A 19,429-nucleotide genomic window follows, 5' to 3' on the forward strand; every position below is an offset into this window, starting at 1 on the left:
ATGTTCGTTCTGAGCCCTACACTGTTCAAATTTGGTTCAAATGGCTCTGAGCACTATGGGACTTAACTTTTGAGGTCATCAGTCCCCTAGAACATAGAACTATTTAAACCGAACTAACCTAAAGACACCACACACATCCATGCCCGAGGCAGGATTCGAACCTGCGAATGTAGCGGTCGCGCGGTTCCAGACTGTAGCGCCTAGAACCGCTCGGCCACTATGGCCGGCAACTCCACTGTCTACGAGCCATTCGCCTCATCTTTCATCAGGCCTAATCCCTTGTTCTGAAATGTTATCCTGCAAGGTTTATCGGCCGCGTATCCAAACGTGTCGCATTACTCAGGATTGTACCCAGTTATTTCATATAGTTTGCAGCCTTTCACCCAGTGGATGAAACTATCTGTATCCATGTAAAACAACTTGACATCAGCAAATTTTTACGGCGTGGAATGCCTTGCATATTTCTAAATTGTGGAGAGATGGTCGACTTGCTTGTGGCAGTTGCGGCATTTGAGTGCATGTGCGTGCTTATTGTGTCAGGCAGCTGAAACATGAAGACACGCAGTGTAGCAGTGCCGACCAGCCTCACGTTGTAGTTGTGAGTACCTTAGTCTCACAGAAGTTGTTACTGTCAGATATTGCAACAAATTATTCCTTCTCCTTAGTAGTTTTAACCATTACAAGCTGATAGTTACAGCTCTAGTAGGAATTTCCATAGATTATGTTTGCCAGTGGGTCAGTGCGGGTTGAACGGTTCCACAATAACATGTATTACAGATGTAATTTTCATGTAAAAAAATAGCATTTCATCGTTTGACAACAAGATTTACTCGTATTTTAACGCAAAGAAACATTACGTTCCTAAAATATAAGAAATCTCACAAGCGACGATCACATTACTAATTTCCCAATAGTTTCGCTTTTAACTTACCAGACACTGGTTCATTTTTCTCAACACGCATTCTCAGTTGGAGCGTAGGTAGTAGGGGACACCCTTCGGCCTCAGTATTATAGACATCATATTCCGGTAACTAATCTTTGATACACTTCACTTCCTCCAAGCCCTTGACGAAGACACGCGACTTGGCTGGAATAACAGAAGACATGCAGTTCGATATCGTCTCCAGTGGCGCACCAACTGAGTCAATACTGTACCAGCGGTGAATGACTATTAACCATTTTGTAAAACTCACACCTAGTAATCGTATGGCGCTGCCAACTCCACAATAAAATCACGAAGAGCAATCACATTACATCGAGCACCATCCAGCATCCAGAAAGCTAAGTCCTTCGTGACAAATCGATTTTCTGTAGTGCGAGATCAGTGGCAATCAAAGAACACGTCATAAATGATTCTACCTGCGACAGACGAACACTGATGCTGTTGCTATCAACATTTAAATTAAAATCTATGTAATTTATAGCTGGAAAGCGAGTGACATCTTGATTCTATGCAGGAGTGGGTCCAACAACACTTGCTCCCTGTTGGCTTAAAAAATTTATGAAGTGCATTTATTGCCCCCATCCCCCACCCGCACCTTGCGATCACTCATGATTTGCTAGGTGTGGGGGAAAAATCTACGACCCACCACACAAACCACAAATTCAGCTCCGATTACTACAATGTAACTATGCATATCTGACTCCCAACAACCACAACAATAACAGTATTTTTTTACATATACTCGCTGTACTCTGTACCGATTACCTGCATGTGGTGATGTAAACTATAACACATGCTCCAACAGAAACAAATAGTAGCAGTTTATACTTAGAATGCAAGTGTGTCTGTTACTTGCTACTAACAAGTCAGAAGTTAATTTGTTATCAGCATTTTCTACCAAGGAATAAAACAGTACAATAAATTACCAAAAGAGATTAAACAAACTGCAAAAATACACGTATTTAAAAAGGCCGCTAAAAAGTACTTGTTATGCAATGCATTTTATACATTGCTGGATTACTTAGATAAAACAGAGTAGGGGTTTTAATAAAAATTTACGCAAATAAGTAATAATAATAATAATAATAATAATAATGATTATAAAACATCCAACATTCCACATAACACCTTCATATTTGTTCCTTTTCCTTCCCTTTCTAGAAATACTTACCGCCAAGCTATGCATAGCACAATATTAGCATCTCTTCCACTTTCTGCGTGCAACATCTCACTCATTAAGAAGGGATGCTGACTCAGTTTTTCAGGACAGCAAATGGGAAGGTGCGGTACAGAAAACGGCCCAGATATCACCTGTGTGTGTGTGTGTGTGTGTGTGTGTGTGTGTAGTGAGTGAAGTGAGTGAAGTGTTATGAAACAACGTGTGTATCATGTGTGCAGTGACTGATAGTGAGATAAGAGTGAATAGTGTGGCATTACATTATTTAATAAGTTATTTTTTTTGAAAAAGTATTGTATACCAGGAGTAAATCTAATGATTGTGTCTGTAAATATTTGTGTATACGAATTAGCTTATTTTAAATTGGTCTAAACTTGTAAATACTTTGACATGTCCTATATCCTTGGAGAAAGAGATCTACGGATGAATAAAGCTGCTACTACTACTACTACTACTACTACTACATAGATCTGTTGGTAAGTGGCAAAGCTGGATGGAAGGGAATAGCATAAATAATTTATGTACAATTGTTGTGTTGTAATACAGTATTTCGCAAACTTTTCAATGGTCCAAAAAAAAGTAGAACTAAATAACCTAGCAGATGAAAGAATAAAATGCACCCAAATATCAAATTCACATTTGAACACCAGACCACTGAAGGAATAACGTCCTTGACATGACTATTTCCACTCACAATAACAAGCATACCTTCCAAATACATAGATAACCCACCACAAGTGATGTTACCATTGACAATACCTCATGCCACCCGAACCAACATAAAATTGCTTTCTTCATATTATGTGTAAACCGTATGCTCTGCACCCCTACCAGTGAAGAAGATGCGTGTAAAGAAATGAACGTACTTAAGTCTATAGCCCTAAATAATGGCTATAATGCCTCTTTGATGAACACCCTAGTTGAAAAAATCCGAAGTAAACTCAAGAAGCCACCATCACCATTACAAACTAAGAAAGAAATGCCAAAATTTTTCTGTCTTGCATTTCTTAGCAATTTCCAGGATATTCTGGCACAAAAACAACAAAAATGTCAATAGTAACACATATTCATCTTCCTGCATAAATCTTGTTCATTTTGACATGTAATGTCTATGGTATCCTGTAACTTACAAAAAGTTTTTAATTATGTATTAAATATTCCACTCTAGCTGTTTACCTTCTGTATAACTGTTAACCGACGTTAAAAACTTTTTGCCGATATAAAGACACTCCTGCAGCTAGCAACATTAACTGAAATGTAAAATATGTACTAGTAATATTTGTACCATAAAACAATGCATCTCTTGCCATGGACTATTGTGTAGTTAAGTGTAGTATCTGTCATATCCATATCTTTGTAAAAATATAGGATGTTCACATTCTGTGAATTAGTGTAAAGCCAAGTGTAGCTAAATACCGTATTTATTTGTGTACGTAGCTTAATAATGCACATTGTAAGAACCAATCTGATGTGCATACCACAAGGCAGTGCACTGTAAGTACCTAAAGCACAAAAAACTTTCGGGTACGTAAATGTTTCGTCACCGATTACTAAATTCCCGTCGTTTCCGCCAGCAGCACCATCTCTGCCTCTAGCTACACTTAGTCCACAACATAATGTTCTTGTAACACCCCCATCTGATGATGAGCCTGCTGTGGCTCTAAAACATGTTCATGGTTGAATAAATCGTAAAAAAACGACTGGTTGCATATTTATTACCAGATAAACGCCAATGCACGAATGTTTTCCAGTGTATATTGATATAACGTTGTCCTTATTCGTCAACTAATTTTACGTCAGATCAATAAACTAAAAAAAAAATTAGCAAATTAACTTGAAAATTTTTTACCGTGAAATTCATGTAGTGTATCTTGATTCGTAATCAGTCAAAAGCGCCAGTTTTCGCAAAAATGATCAGTTATGCATGTTTTGCCGCAGAATTATTGCCAATGCGCGAAATGTTCATCAGTGCTAAGGACCTTTCTTCCACGAGACTCATTCGAAGAAATATCACTGTGACGAACTTGCCTTTGCACGATGTTCGTGGTGTTCGGAATATCTGTGTTTCAAATGTTTTTGCGATCGGTATCATTCAAGCGAATGCAACAAATTTTCCTGAAGAATAAGCATATGAATAAAATATAAGAATTGATATGAAAATGAAATATCAGAATATGAGAATTTAAAAAGGTTGTATCCACTCAACGCACCATATACACAAATATTATATAATAAATGTGTGACACTTACTGTGGAATCCAGTCGTAATTTTACAATTAATATAAAGGCCTTGCACCGCTTTATTTGATAAGAAACATTCGTGTAGTAACCTTCTGCGGACGTGGATGTATTAAGGAAAACAATAAAAATAAATTTAATGAAAATAATAATCGAATTTTGAGACACAAAATTAAGAAGCCGCGACGCTAACACTGAGGTACCATTTAGTCGGAGGATATCGTGCGGTAAAAGGCACACAAAGTGCTTGGAAAATACCTCGAAAACTTTGACCCGTCGTTTTTTCAGTAACGAGACACGTGTTCGCTTATTTTGACTGCTACCGCTGAGAGAAGTTTCTGGAAAATTGGATTATGGGACTTGAAGTGTTCTCCTCGTAATCTTAGCGTCACACACTGCACTCTCATTCTTGGGTAAAATGATCCTGTTCACTGTGGTGTCACCGCCAGACACCACACTTGCTAGGTGGTAGCCTTTAAATTGGCCGCGGTCCGTTAGTATATGTCGGAGCCGCGTGTCGCCACTATCAGTGATTGCAGACCGAGCGCCGCCACACGGCAGGTCTAGAGAGACTTCCTAGCACTCGCCCCAGTTGTACAACCGTCTTTGCTAGCGATGTTACACTGACAAATTACGCTCTCATTTGCCGAGACGATAGTTAGCATAGCCTTCAGCTACGTCATTCGCTACGACCTAGCAAGGCGCCATTACCAGTTACTATTGATGCTGTAAAACATGTACCTTCAAGAGCGATGTTCACCAATTATGGATTAAAGTTAAGTATTCCAACAGATACGTACTATTTTTGCTAGTCTCAATTCCTTGTCCTGTTCCAGACCTCACGCCAGCCTGAGTGAGCTTAAACGCGTGCCTTTCGGCTTCCTGTCATAGTGGGTTGGCTGTCTTGCCAATCCACAACATTCACCATCAGAATTATCAGACTTAAATTCTCTGAGGATTCTATAAATTAGTGCATCCGAGCGCTGCGATGGTTCCACAGGAGAGGACACGCCAATACCGTTCCCCAGAGGTTCCCCGGTCAGTCATTCAGATTTTGTTTCCTCGCTTTTCGTTAAAGACAGTAGCAGAAACACAGAATGAGTGGCTGAACGTATACAGCTGCTGAGGTTTTCATGTGCAGATGGTTAGCAGTTAGGGTACATCTACACCTACATACATGGTTAGTCCACAAATCACACTTAAGTGCCTAGCAGAGGGTTCATCGAACCATTTTCATTCTACTTCTCTACCATTCCACTCTCTTTCTGTTCGAGCTCTGATTTCTCTTATTTTACTATGATAATCATTCCTCCCTACGTAGGTGGGTGTCAACAAAATATTTTCACATTCGGAAGAGGAAGTTGGTGATTGAAATTTCGTAAATCTCGTCGCAAAGAAAACCGCCTCTGTTTCAGTGACTACCATCCCAATTCGAGTATCATATCAGTGACACTCTCACCCCTATTGCGCGATAACACGAAACGAGCTGCCCTTCTTTGCACTTTTACGATGTCCTCTGTCAATCCTACCTGGTAAGGATCCCACACCGCGCAGCAATATTCCAGCAGAGGACGGACTAGTGTACTGTAGGCTGTCCCTCTAGTGGGCTTGTCGTATCTTCTAAGTGTTCTGCCAACAAAGTGCAGTCTTTGTTTCACCTTCCCCACGATATTATCTATGTGGTCTTTCCAATTTAAGTTGTTCGTAATTGTAATTTAATGGAATTGACAGTCCTTAGATTTGTGCGATTTATCGTATACCCAAAACTTATCGGATTTCTTTTAGTACCCATGTGGATGACCTCGCACTTTTCTTTGTTTAGTGCCAATTGCCACTTTTCGCACGATACAGAAATTCTCCCAAGGTCATTTCGTAATTGTAAATGATCGTCTGATGATTTTACTTGACGGTAAATTACAGCGTCATCCGCAAACAATCTAAGGGGGCTGCTCAGATTATCACCTAGATCATTTATGTAAATCAGGAACAGCGGAGGGCCTATGACACTACCTTGCGGAAAGCTAGATATCACTTCTGTTCTACTCAATGATTTACCGTCTATCACTACGAACTGTAACCTCTCTGAGAGGAAATCACGAATCCAGTCACACAACTGAGACGATACTCCATATGCACGCAATTTGATTAATAGTCGCTTGTGAGGAACGGTATCAAAAGCCTTCTGGAAATCTAGGAATATGGAATGGATCTGAGATGCCTGGTCGACAGAACTCATTACTTCCATGGGAATAAAGAGCTAGCTGTGTTGCACAAGAACGATATTTTCTGAATCTGTGTTGGTTATGTATCAATAAGTCATTTTCTTCAAGGTGATTCATAATGTTAGAGTATAGTATATACTCCAAAATCCTACTGCAAATTGAGGTCAGTGATATGGGCCTGTACGAGATGCATTCAAGTTCTAAGGCCTCCGATTTTTTTTCTCCGGACTGGAAAGAGATAGAAACATGTGCATTGCTTTAAAATGAGGCCGCGTTCATTGTCAATACGTCCCAGAGATGGAAGCACCGTACGGCAGATGGAATTTTATCGCCAGCGGCGAGAATGAGAACTGTTTTAAATACTTAAAATGGCGACGTTTTCCTTACTTGAACAGCGTGCAATCATTCGTTTTCTGAATTTGCGTGGTGTGAAACCAATTGAAATTCATCGACAGTTGAAGGAGACATGTGGTGATGGAGTTATGGATGTGCCAAAATTGTGTTCGTGGGTGCGACAGTTTAATGAAGGCAGAACATCGTGTGACAACAAACCGAAACAACCTCGAGCTCGCACAAGCCGGTCTGATGACATGATCGAGAAAGTGGAGAGAATTGTTTTGGGGGTTCGCCGAATGACTGTTGAACAGATCGCCTCCTGAGTTGCCATTTCTGTGGGTTCTGTGCACACAATCCTGCATGACGACCTGAAAATGCGAAAAGTGTCATCCAGGTGGGTGCCACGAATGCTGATGGACGACCACATGGCTGCCTGTGTGGCATGTTGCCAGGCAATGTTGACGCGCAACGACAGCATGAATGGGACTTTCTTTTCGTCGGTTGTGACAATGGATGAGACGTGGATGCCATTTTTCAATCCAGAGACAGTCAGCTCAATGGAAGCACACAGATTCACTGCCACCAAAAAAATTTCGGGTAACCGCCAGTGCTGAAAAAATGATGGTGTCCATGTTCTGGGACAGCGAGGGCGTAATCCTTATCCATTGCGTTCCAAAGGGCACTACGGTAACAGGTGCATCCTAAGAAAATGTTTTGAAGGGCTGCGCGCGTGCTGTTTCACCAAGACAACGCACCCGCACATCGAGCTAACGTTACGCAACAGTTTCTTCGTGAAGTGATTCCTCATGCTCCCTACTCACCTGACCTGGCTCCTAGTGACTTTTGGCTTTTTCCAACAATGAAAGACACTCTCCGTGGCCGCACATTCACCAGCCGTGCTGCTATTGCCTCAGCGATTTTCCAGTGGTCAAAACAGACTCCTAAAGAAGCCTTCGCCGCTACCATGGAATCATGGCGTCAGCGTTGTGAAAAATGTGTACGTCTGCAGGGCGATTACGTCGAGAAGTAACGCCAGTTTCATCGATTTCGGGTGAGTAGTTAATTAGAAAAAAAATCGAAGGCCTTAGAACTTGAATGCACCTCGTAATTCAATAGGTTACTCCTATTTCCTTTCTTGAATATTGGTGTGACCTGTGTTACTTTCCAGTCTTTAGGAACAGACCTTCCGTCCAGTGAGCTGTTGTATATGATTGGTAAGAAAGGCGCTATTGTCTGCGTACTCTGAACTGGAAGACTTGCCTTTCTTAAGTGATTTGAGTTGTTTCGCAACACCTAAGATACCTGCTTTTGTGTCACTCATGCTAACAGCTGTTCTGGATTCGAATTCCGGAATACTTTGTTCGTCTTCTTACGTGAAGGAATTACGGAAAACTGTATTTAGTAACTCCGCTTTAGTGGCACCGTCATCGGTAACATTTCCATCGTTATCGCGCAGTGACGGTATTGACAGTCCCTATAAATTTTGTTGTTATCCCTCTTTGTTGGATAGCAGGAGAGGTGAGGTGCGTCAAACGCTAGACATTAATCGAGACTTTTTGGACTCTGATTTGGTAAAACGGATCGGATAGGGGAGAGATGGGAGGGAGGGAGGGAGGGTGAGAGAGAGAGAGAGAGAGAGAGAGAGAGAGAGAGAGAGTGGCATGGAGAGGGATAGAGATGAAAGATAACGCAGTATTCGACAACAATAGTTAATGGCATAATTATGTTATTGCACAATCTTGGTGTAGGCATCTGACTGGCGGAGTTTGTAATGACAGTGAGCTACAGTGAGATACAGGGCGTGCTGTTGTTGGCCGCTAACAGGATGTCACAGCCCGCTGCGTCAGATGTTCCCTGCGGCGAGTACAATGACGGCGGCTCGTGTCCGCGTCAACATTGCGGGCGTAGCACGACGCAGTAGCGAAACCTCTCGACACAAGAACACTTGACAAATGACTCTGATACATGTCCTCTTCAAGAGCAGAACCAGGGTTCCACTTTTTGGAAAACCACATGTACACTAGTATCCAAAGAGTTAGAAGAAAAAAAAGAGGAAAATTGAAAGAGGGAGTTAATCAACGAATGCAAGCTTTCAAGGGGGTAACTAGCGGTGTTTTAGATATTTGTATTATGAGCATTATACCTTGGTCCACAGTCTAACGCCCGTATTACAGTATTAGCAATATCGTAAGATATCTAGATCATTTGCGTTATTCAAGAGAGTACCAGGTGAGTACTAATGGAACAGTTCTGTATTTTAGCGTACCACAACTGTACATGGCGCCGTCATGATTTCTACCCACAAACTGTACAAGTGACATCTGTCTCATATAGCAGTCCTCCCAGATTCAAGTTGTTTTTGCTGTGGTTGTTAGATCGAAGACTGCTTTAATTTCATTTACCACAATCGAGTTTCGCTCCTTGTAAAATATCATACACAACACTGAAGGTAGCAAGAGTAGATGGGAGCGAGAATTATCACACAATCAGCTTAACAGTTCATGCATCCAAGCTGGCAAGACTAATATACAGAAGAATGAAAAAGAAAATTTAGGATCTGTTTGATGACGATTAGATTGGCTTTAGGAGACTTAAACGCAGCAGAAAGCAGCTCTGTTGTGCAGTTGATGATGGAAACCAGAGTAAAGAAAAATTATGACACGTACGTAGGATTTGCGGATCTAGAAGAAGAATTCGACAATGGAAAAAGAAAACAAGATGCTCTGATTCTATGAGAAGTAGAAGTAAGCTATAGGGAGAGACGAGTAATACGCAATATTTACGAGAACCAAGAGGGAACAATAAGAGTGCAAGCCAAGTTTTTTATCAGTCTTCTGATTAGTTTAATGCGATCCGCCAAGAATTTCTCTCCTGTGCCAACCCTTTCATCTCAGAGTAGTACTTGCAACTTTACGTCCTCAATTATTTCATCTACATATACATGAATACTCTGCAATTCACACTTAAGTGCCTGGCACAGGGTTCATCGAACAATAGTTCTCTATTATTCCTCTCTCAAACGCTGATTTCCCTTATTTTATTATTGTGATCGTTCCTCGCCATGCAGGTCAATGTCAACAAAATATTTTCCCATTCGGAGGAGAAAGTTGGACATTGGAATTTCGTGAGAAGGTGCCGCCGCAACTAAAAACGCCTTTGTTTTGATGATGTTCACCCAAAATCCTGCCCTATTTCGCAGTAATACAAAACCTTTATTTGAACTTTCTCGATGTACTCAATCAGTCCTATCTGGTAAGGACCCCAGACCATGCAGCATTACTCCAAAAGAGGACGGACAAACATATCGTAGGCAGTCTCCTTAGTAGATCTGTTACAATTTTTAAGTGTTCTGCCAATAAAACGTAGTCTTTGGTTGCCTCCCTCACAACATTTTCTATTTGTTGTTCCCTGTTTAAGTTGTTCGTAACTGTACTTCCTAGGTATTTAGCTGAGTTTACGGTCTCTAGATTTGATTGATTTATCATGTAACAGAAGTTTAACGGATTCGTTTTAGCACTCATATGGGTGACCTCACACATTTCATTATTTTGGGCCAATTGTCAATTTTCGCACCTTACAGATATCTTTCATAAATTGTTTTGCAATTTGTTTTGATCTTCTGATGACTTTAATAGGCGATAAACGGCAGCGTCATCTGCAAATAACCTAAGACGGCTGCTCCGATTGCCTCCTAAATCGTTTATATGAATAAGGAACAGCAGAGGGCCTATAACAGTACCTTCGGGAACGCCAGAAACTCGATGACCTTCCGTCAATTTGCTGGATGTATTCCAATCCCCGTGTCCCTCTACAATTTTGACCTCTCCAGCTCCCTCTAATACCATGGAAGTTATTCCGTGTTGTCTTAATGAATCTCCTATCATCCTGTCCCTTCTTTTTGTTAGTACTTTCCGTACATTCATTTCCTCGCCATTTCTCCGGAGGACCTCCTCATTTATGAACCTTATCATTCACCTAATTTTCAACATTCGTCTGTAGTACCACATTTCAAATGCTTCGACTCTTCGTTTTCGGTTTTCCCACAGTCCATGCTTCACAAACACACAATGCTGTGCTCCAAACGTACATTCTCAGAAATTTCTTCCTCCAGTTAAGACCTATGTGTGAAACTAGTAGACTTCTCCTGGCCAGGAATGCCTTTTTGACAGTGCTAGTCTGCTCTTGATATCCTCCTTGCTCAATCCGTCACTGCTTGTTTTGTACCTAGGTAGCAAAATTCCCTAACTTCATCTACTTCGTGATCACCAAATCTGATGTTAAGTTTTTGGCTGTTCTCATTTCTGCTACTTCTCATGCCTTTCTTCTTTCTTTGATTTACTGTCAATCCATTTTCTGTACTCATTAGACTGTTCACTCCATTTAGCAGATTCCGTAATCTTCTTCACTTTCAGTGAGGATAGCAATGTCATCAGCGAATCTTATCATTTATATCCTTTCACCTTGAATTTTAATTCCATTCTCGAACTTTTCTATTATTTCCATTATTGTTTCTTCGATGTATAGGTCGAACAGTAGGGGAGAAAGATTAAATCCCTGTCTTACACCCTTTTCAATCCGATCACTTCGTTCTTCGTCTTAAGACCTGTTGTTGCCTCTTGGCTTTTATACACTCCTGGAAATGGAAAAAAGAACACATTGACACCGGTGTGTCAGACCCACCATACTTGCTCCGGACACTGCGAGAGGGCTGTACATGCAATGATCACACGCACGGCACAGCGGACACACCAGGAACCGCGGTGTTGGCCGTCGAATGGCGCTAGCTGCACCGCCGCCGTCAGTGTCAGCCAGTTTGCCGTGGCATACGGAGCTCCATCGCAGTCTTTAACACTGGTAGCATGCCGCGACAGCGTGGACGTGAACCGTATGTGCAGTTGACGGACTTTGAGCGAGGGCGTATAGTGGGCATGCGGGAGACCGGGTGAACGTACCGCCGAATTGCTCAACACGTGGGGCGTGAGGTCTCCACAGTACATCGATGTTGTCGCCAGTGGTCGGCGGAAGGTGCACGTGCCCGTCGACCTGGGACCGGACCGCAGCGACGCACGGATGCACGCCAAGACCGTAGGATCCTACGCAGTGCCGTAGGGGACCGCACCGCCACTTCCCAGCAAATTAGGGACACTGTTGCTCCTGGGGTATCGGCGAGGACCATTCGCAACCGTCTCCATGAAGCTGGGCTACGGTCCTGCACACCGTTAGGCCGTCTTCCGCTCACGCCCCAACATCGTGCAGCCCGCTTCCAGTGGTGTCGCGACAGGCGTGAATGGAGGGACGAATGGAGACGTGTCGTCTTCAGCGATGAGAGTCGCTTCTGCCTTGGTGCCAATGATGGTCGTATGCGTGTTTGGCGCCGTGCAGGTGAGCGCCACAATCAGGACTGCATACGACCGAGGCACACAGGGCCAACACCCGGCATCATGGTGTGGGGAGCGATCTCCTACACTGGCCGTACACCACTGGTGATTGTCGAAGGGACACTGAATAGTGCACGGTACATCCAAACCGTCATCGAACCCATCGTTCTACCATTCCTAGACCGGCAAGGGAACTTGCTGTTCCAACAGGACAATGCACGTCCGCATGTATCCCGTGCCACCCAACGTGCTCTAGAAGGTGTAAGTCAACTACCCTGGCCAGCAAGATCTCCGGATCTGTCCCCCATTGAGCATGTTTGGGACTGGATGAAGCGTCGTCTCACGCGGTCTGCACGTCCAGCACGAACGCTGGTCCAACTGAGGCGCCAGGTGGAAATGGCATGGCAAGCCGTTCCACAGGACTACATCCAGCATCTCTACGATCGTCTCCATGGGAGAATAGCAGCCTGCATTGCTGCGAAAGGTGGATATACACTGTACTAGTGCCGACATTGTGCATGCTCTGTTGCCTGTGTCTATGTGCCTGTGGTTCTGTCAGTGTGATCATGTGATGTATCTGACCCCAGGAATGTGTCAATAGAGTTTCCCCTTCCTGGGACAATGAATTCACGGTGTTCTTATTTCAATTTCCAGGAGTGTACATATTGTATATTACCTGTCTTTCCTTTTCGTTTTCCCCTATTTTTCTCAGACTTTCGAACATTTTGCACCATTTTACATTTTCGAATACTTTTTTTCAGCCGACAGGTCCTATGAACGTGTCCTGATTTTTTTCAGTCTTGTTTCAATTATCAATCGCAACGTCGGAACTGCCTCTCTGATGGCTTTACCAAATACTAAGGGTATAAGCCAGGGATGTAGTCTTTCACCACTAATGTTAAAGCTATACATCAAAGAAGGAAAGACAAATAAAAGGAAGTTTCAAGAGCGGTATTAGAATTCAGGGCGAAAGGATGCAGTGCCATTCTCAGTGAAAGAGAGGAAGAATTCCAGGACCTATTGAATGGAATGAACTGTTTAATAAGTACAGAATATGAAGTGAGAGTAAACCGAAAAAGATGAAAGTAATGAGAAGTAGAAGAAATAAGATTACCGGCAAAATTAACATTAAAATTGGGGACCACGAAATAGACGAAATGAAGCAATTATACTACATTGAAACCAAAATATCACGTGATGAACAAAGCAAGGAGGACATAAAAAACAGACTAGCACAGGCTACAAGAACTATAGTGGTACCAAACATCGACCTTAATGTGAGGAAGAAATTTTCTAGAATGTACGTTTTGACAACAGAATTGTTGAAAAACAGGAAAAAAGAGAATCGAAGCGCCTGAAGTGTGGTGCTATACAAGGATGTTGAAAACAGGGTGGACTGATAAGACAAATAAAAAGGAGGTTCTTCACAGCATTAGCGGGCTTCAGCGAATAACTTCCATGGCTCTAAAGGGAGCTATAGAGGTTAAAAACTGTACGGGAAGCAAAAACTGGAAAACATCCAGCAAATAAGTGAAGATATTGGGTGCATATGCTACTGTGAGATGAAGAGGTCGACACTGGAGAGAGATTGAGGGTTGGGACGCGCAAACGCAGTCAAAAGACCGATGACTCAAAAAAAGAGGTAAACTCTCTGTCCCATTTGAATCGTGACTAATTCGTTACATTGCTACTTGCTGCTTCTATATCTACACGGATACTCTGCAAATCACATTTAAGTGCCTGGTAGAGGATTTATCGAACCACCTTCATAATTCTCTATTATTCCAATCTCGTAAAGCGCACCTATATCTTTCCGCACGAGCTCTGATTTCCCTTACTTTATCGTGGTGATCGTTTCTCTCTATGTAGGTCGGTGCCAACAAAATATTTTCGCATTCGGGGCAGAAAGTTGGTGATTGGAATGCCGTGAGAATATTCCGTCGCAACGAAAAACGTCTTTCTTTTAATAATGTCCAGCCCAAATTCTGTATCATTTCAGTGACATTCTCTCCCATATTTCGCGATAATGCAAAACGTGCTGCCCTTCTTTAAACTTTTTCGATGTACTCCGTCAGTCCTATCCGGTAAGGATCCCACACCTTGCAGCATTATTCTAAAAGAGGACGGACAAGAGTGGTGTAGGTAGTCTCCTCAGTTGATCTCCTGCCAATAGTAGATGTCCTGCCAATAAAACGCAGTCTTTGGTTAGCCTTCCTCACAACATTTTCTATGTGTTCCTTCCATTTAATTTGTTCGTAATTGTAATTCCTAGGTTTTTAGTTGAATTCATGGCCATTTTATTTGATTGATTTATCGTGTAACCGAAGTTTAACGGATTCCTTTTAGCACTCATGTGGATGACCTCACACTTTTCGTTATTTAGTGTCAAATTCCAATTTTCGCACCATTCGGATATGCACCATTCGTTTTGCCATTTGTTTTGATCTTCTGATGACTTTAGTAGCTGATAAACGACAGCGTCATCTGCAAACAACCTAAGACTGCTGCTCAGATTGTCTCCCAAAGGAACAGCAAAGGGAACACTGCCTCGGGGAACGCCAGAAATCATTTCTGTTTTTCCCTATGTCTCTCCATCAGTTACTACGAACTGTGACCTCTCTGACAAGAAGTAACAAATCCAGTCATATAACTGAGACGATATTCCATAAGCACGCAATTTCACTACAAGCCGCTTGTGTGGTTCAGTGTCAAAAGCCTTCTGGAAATCCAGAAATACAGAATTGATCTGAAATCCCTTGTCAGTAGCACTCAACACTTCATGAGAATAAAGAGCTAATTGTGTTTCACAAGAACGAGGTTTTCCAAACCCATGTTGACTATGTGTCAATAGACCGTTTACAAAAATTCAAATCGCTCTAAGAACTATGGGACTTAACATCTGAGGTCATCAGTCCCCTAGATTTATAACTACTTAAACCTAACTAACCTAAGGACATCACAAACATTCACTCCCGAGGCAGGATTCGAATCTGCGACCGTAGCAGGAACGCGGTTTCGGACTGAAGTGCCTAGAACCGCTCGGCCACAGCGGCTGGCCTAGACAGTTTTCTTCCAGGTAATTCATAATGTTCGAACACAATATATATTCCAGAATCCTGCTGCATATCGACGTTAATGATATGGGCCTGTAATCAAGTGGATTACTCCTACTACCTTTCTTGAATATTGGTGTGACCTGTACAACTTTCCAGTCTTTGGTTACGGATCTTTCGTCGAGCGAATGGTTGTATATGCTGTTTAAAGTGTTTGTTAATGATACCGAATTGATTTTGCATTGAGCGAAGGAAAGGAATCATTGGGCTGACCAAGAAGCTATTAGTTTCCTTTGTTTTACTGAAGAACAACGGTTTTTATCTTCGTTGCATGAAAAGCGATAAATAAGTTCTGATATATTTGCTGAATTAGCAAAATCGAACAGCCTTATATATTGCGTAGCTGGCTATTTGTAAATTGCCATACCCACTTACGGAATTGCTTGGTAACTTCCTGGGAGTTGAGAACACACGTCAGACTGCTGTTAATATTTTTTCCACTACCGCTAAAGGATGTAATCTTTTTGTAATTTCAGAGAAAACAGGATTTATAGCTTTCAGGACCCAGAAGCCACATTCCGGGCAAAACAATAACAAATGATCAGAAAACAGAAAGAAAAAACTCGATCACTGTCGTAGGAAATACTATCTCATTCATGGCAGAAATGGACATACAAAAGAAAGTAGGAAGAAATAATTACGTTACCATAGCGTATAAGAAAGTAAATTTCTACAAAAGAGCATCAGAACCAACTATGACATTCGAAAGTGTATGGCGGACTGTAGCAATAAGAGTAGCTGGTTACACACTGTCTGACAGGTGGATGAATGCTGATATCAGAGAAGACATGGAGTGAAAATCTTAAATGAGCTGAGAAAGGATCACGAATAGGAACAATTGAAAGGACTGTGTCACAAGTATCGAAGATGACAGAATATCCGGATTAATAATGAACTATTGCTTAGTAGGCGTAATGCGTTTGGGAAAACCGGGTAAAAGATGCAACGATTAATAATGTCAACCACGAGGGTGTAACAGGCAAATGCCTAATAGACGCAGGTAAACGAAGAAATCCCATATTAAAAAGATTATGATTTTTAACTGTGAAGTACACTACTGGCCATTAAAATAGCTACACCAAGAAGAAATGCAGATGATAAACGGGTATTCATTGGACAAATATATTATACTAGTACTGACATGTGTTTACATTTTCACGCAGTTTGGGTGCATAGATCCTGAGAAATCAGTACCCAGGACAACCACCTTTGGCCGTAATAACGGCCTTGATACGCCTGGGCATTGAGTCAAACAGAGCTTGAATGGCGTGTACAGGTACAGCTGCCCATGCAGCTTCAACACGATACCACAGTTCATCAAGAGTAGTGGCTGGTGTATTGTGACCAACCAGTTGCTCGTCCACCACTGACCAGACGTTTTCAGTTGGTGAGAGATCTGGAGAATGTGCTGGCCAGGGCAGCAGTCGAACATTTTCTGTATCCAGAAAGGCCCATACAGGACCTGCAACATGCGATCTTGCATTATCCTGCTGAAATGCAGGGTTTCGCTGGGATCGAATGAAGGGCAGAGCCACGGGTCGTAACACATCTGAAATGTCCACTGTTCAAAGTGCCGTCAATGCGAACAAGAGGTGGCCGAGACGTATAACCAATGGCACCCCATACCATGACGCCGGGTGATATGCCAGTATGGCGATGACGAATACACGCTTCCAATGTGCGTTCACCGTGATGTCGCCAGACACGGATGCGACCATCATGATGCTGTAAACAGAACCTAGATTCATCAAAAAAAAATGACGTTTTGCCATTGGTGCACCCAGGTTCGTCGAGTACACCATCGCAGGCGCTCCTGTCTGTGATGCAGCGTCATGGGTAACCGCAGCCATGGTCCATGCAGATGGTTGCTGTCTTGCAAACGTGCCCATGTGTTGACTCAGGCATCGAGACGTGGCTGCTCATTCCGTACAGCCATGCGGATAAGATGCCTGTCATCCCGACTGCTAGTGATACGAGGCCGTTGGGATCCAGCACGGCGTTCCGTATTACCCTCCTGAACCCACCGATTCCATATTCTACTAACAGTCATTGGATCTCGACCAACTCGAGCAGCAATGTCTCGATACGATAAACCGCAATCACGATAGGCTACAATTCGACCTTTATCCAAGTCGGAAACGTGATGGTACGCATTTCTCCTCCTTACACGAGGCATCACAACATTTCACCAGGCAACGCCGGTCAACTACTGTTTGTGTATGAGAAATCGGTAGAAAACTTTCCTCGTGTCAGCACGTTGTAGGTGTAGCCACCGGCGCCAACCTTGTGTGAATGCTCTGAAAAGCTAATCATTTGCATACCACAGCATCTTCTTCCTGTCGGTTAAATTTCACGCCTGCAGCACGTCATCTTCGTGGTGTAGCAATTTTAATGGCCAATACTGTAATAATAGATACTGAAAAGCAGCACTCAAAAATGGTTCAAATGGCTGTGAGCACTATGGGACTTAACTTCTGAGGTCATCAGTCTCCTAGAACTTAGAACTACTTAAACCTAACTAACCTAAGGACATCACACACATCCATGCCCGAGGAAGGATTCGAACCTGCGATCGTCGTGGTCACGCGGTTCCAGACTGTAGCGCCTAGAACCGCTCGCCATCCCGGCCGGCAACCCATCTCAGGTATGTTCGATAGGGTTCAAGACTGGAGACCGTACTGGCCACTCTAGTCGAGCGATGTCATCATCCTGAAGGAAGTCATTCATAAGATGTGCACGATGGGGGCGCGAATTGTCGCCCATGAAGACGAATGGCTCGCCAATATGCTGTCGATATGGTTGCACTATCGGTCGGAGGACGGAATTCACGTATTATACAGCCATTACGGCGCTTTCCATGACCACCACCAGCGTACGTCGGCCCCACATAATGCCACCCCAAAACAGCAGTGAACCTCCATCATGCTGCACTCACTGGACAATGTATCTAAGGCGTTCAGCCAGACCAGGTGGCCTCCAAACACGTCTCTGACGATTGTCTGCTTGATGGCATATGCGACACTCATCGGTGAAGGAAACATGATGCCAATCTTGAGCGATCCATTCGGCATGTTGTTGGATCCATCTGTACCGTACTGCATGGTGTCGTGGTTACAAACATGGACCTCGTCATGGACGTCGGGAGTGAAGTTGCGCATCATGCAGTCTATTGCGCATAGTTTGAGTTGTAACACGACGTCCTATGGCTGCACGAAATGCATTATTCAACATGGTGGCGTTGCTGTCAGGGTTCCTCCGAGCCATAACCCTTAGGTAGCGGTCATCCACTGCAGTAGTAGCCCTTGGGCGGCCTGAGCGAGGCATGTCAACGACAGTTCTTGTATCTCTGTATCTCCTCCATGTCCGAACAACATCTCCTTGGTTCACTCCGAGACACCTGGACACTTCCCACTTTGAGAGCCCTTCCTGGCACAACGTAATAATGCAGACGCAATCGAACCGCGGTATTGACTGTCTGGGAATGGTTGAACTACAGACAACACAAGCTGTGTACCTCCTTCCTGGTGGAATGACTGGAACTGATCGGCTGTCGGACCCCCTCCGTCTAATAGGCGCAGGTTGTTTACATCTTTGGGGTGTGTCTGTGTCTTTGATACAAAATCCACAGTCTATGTCTATCTTCAGGAGTTCTAGGAACCGGGGTGATGCAAAACTTTTTTATGTGTGTATTAGATCAGTACGATTCCTGTGCGTTGTCGGTTCATACATCTGAGCAGGCAGCTATTTGTTGGGTGGAGTCCCTTAGTTGCGATCGCGCCATTCCGCACCGGCTGCGTGCGCTAGACATGCCAAATAAACAACCCTCCACTCCGCATAGTCAATTTGCTCTACAGGTGGCTCCACAGGCGAACAGAATTAAGTCTTGCCCTTGGTGTTATTCACGGCACAAACGACAAGACTATCCCTCATGACAAGCTCAATGTTACGCTTGTGGTAGGAAAGGACATGAGCAATCCGTGTGTTTGCAACAGAATAAAACATCAGAATTCGGCCCAATCACA

The sequence above is a fragment of the Schistocerca cancellata genome, chromosome 10, assembly GCF_023864275.1.
Source record: "Schistocerca cancellata isolate TAMUIC-IGC-003103 chromosome 10, iqSchCanc2.1, whole genome shotgun sequence".
Classification (NCBI taxonomy): domain Eukaryota; kingdom Metazoa; phylum Arthropoda; class Insecta; order Orthoptera; family Acrididae; genus Schistocerca; species Schistocerca cancellata.